This window comes from Alexandromys fortis, unplaced genomic scaffold, assembly GCF_014885135.2.
Source record: "Alexandromys fortis isolate MF-2015 unplaced genomic scaffold, M_Fortis_MF-2015_v1.1 scaffold_9, whole genome shotgun sequence".
Lineage (NCBI taxonomy): Eukaryota > Metazoa > Chordata > Mammalia > Rodentia > Cricetidae > Alexandromys > Alexandromys fortis.
Genome location: NW_026067892.1, coordinates 15,553,195 through 15,555,248, shown reverse-complemented (window position 1 = coordinate 15,555,248; position 2,054 = coordinate 15,553,195). Strand labels below are relative to the sequence as shown.

The 2,054-nt window shown below is 39.0% G+C and overlaps 1 pseudogene; it reads right to left on the bottom strand.

Annotated features, from left to right (window-relative positions):
* Positions 1-1,233: 1,233 nt before the first annotated feature.
* LOC126500369 (transmembrane emp24 domain-containing protein 10-like) lies at positions 1,234-1,852 on the bottom strand (annotated as a pseudogene).
* Positions 1,853-2,054: the final 202 nt, after the last annotated feature.

Below are 2,054 nucleotides of genomic sequence, written 5' to 3'. Positions count from 1 at the left end.
TATTCCTGAGTTTTTGCCTTCATGTTTGCTTGTGTATCACAAGCTTGCCTGGTACCCATGGAGGCCAGAATAAAAGAGCAGACCCCTCAGGAGTGGAGTTATAAACAATCCTTCATTACCATGTGGGTCTGGAAACTGAAAGGAAGTCATATTGAAGAGCAGCCAGTTCTCTTACTGCTGGACCATCTCTCCTGTCTCTAGGCCCTTTGTCTTCTTTAAAAGTCTTTTTAAAACAAACTTTGCAGGATTATCTGCCAAGCTCACTATATCCACAAAAAGTCCAGTTCTGGACTATTCTTTACAACTTTTTGTGGATATAGTGATCTTGGTAGATAATCCTGTAAAGTTTGTTCTCAATCTTAAAAGAGAATTTGATTTTTTCAACCTAGCAATCATAAAATTTAGTCTTTATTTTAAAATTTTGAGCAGTCATGTAATTGTCTCATATTTCTGCGACTTCACCCACTCAGCCAATTCACCACCCCACCATATCTTATTTTAAAATATATTTTTAGTAAATTTTATATTGGGAATGAATTCTCCTAATTCCACGAGGTTGTTGGTGCTTTAAATTGTCCCCCAGAGGGATTGTGGATCAGATATCCTGCATATCAGATAGTTACATTGCATTTATAATAGATACAGTCATGAAGTACCAACAACATAATTTTATGATTGGAGGTTGCCACAACATGAGGAACGGTATCAAAAGGCGGGGCATTAGGAAAGTTTAGAATTACTGGTCTAAGGGCCAAGAGAAAATTCTGGATGTTTTTATAAGAAAATGTGAAGAGAACAAAAAGTATGAGCCAAGCTGACCACAGTCATAGAAATCTTGGGAGAAGAACCATAGAGAAAGACCAAGGTGACAAGCAAGTGGGAGAAAGAGAGCAAGCAGCTCAAATAGATCACATGAGGAAACCCAAGGAAAATGCTGGCTGTGTCATGACCGAGGTAACCTCTGTGTTTGTCTGTTTGTTTATTTTTTATAGATGACTGTAACCATCTTGCTTCAAAACCAGTCCAAATCCTACTACGCTAAAAGGAAGTCCTCACTGACTTGTTGGGAGTAGATGGTGCCTGCTGTTCTCTCACACCAGAAAACTCAGTACGGGTGAGAAAACTTAACTGTGTTCTGATGGTACCATTGGTAAGATGGCCTTGGGCTAAGCCAGGAATGCCCCATAAATGTTCTGCTGACTGAGATACAAAGGGACGGAAGACTGAGCCTCATTAGTCTATCAAATTTTTGGACCTGAAAAAGGGACACAGGTAGAAGACCTACTAACTGTCTAGTCCTATGAGACAGAACATACTAAAGTACAGGTCATGTGTTCATTGGTGTCACACATCTCCTCTTCCACTTCTCCATGTAGATAAAACCATCACTGATTATTTCTCAAAGGTTCTTTAGACATCACAACTCCAATGGTTTGAATTTCTCAGCTTTGACACCTCTTCATAATTCTTTGTCTATACTCCATGCTTCATGTCTAGAGTTATGAGTTGGTCAGCTATCTGCCCTGCTCCTTTGCTCTCGAAACACACTTCCAACATGTCATAATCTTCCATGGTAAAGGCAAACATCTCCTATGTTGCATTGTACTTGGTGCACAAAATATAGTTAGAATCTGTGATTGAATTGGGTATTCAGGCCAACCTTGACTCTAGACTGGCCAGTGATCTTGTGCAATCCCATCACTGACAAGTCCTTGTGAATATACTGACAAAGACACTTGCACATGACCATGAGCAGATGTAAGGAGATGGGGAGAACTGGGCTTGAATTGAGCCAAGCAGTACTAGAAAGAGCAATATGGATGGGTGAAACAAGGCCAGGATAGTAGGTCATGGTGCTAAAAGCTCATTCACTACCTGGGGCCTCTGATATTTTATATGTTCATTTAATGAATGTCAGAACCTACAACTTCCCATGAGTTATTTGTCTAATTAGAACTCAGATCTTTGTTTATAAGTTTAATATTATCATAATATGTCTTCCAATGTATTATTTAAACTATCATGCCTTAGATTTTCTACATTCTCATATAATT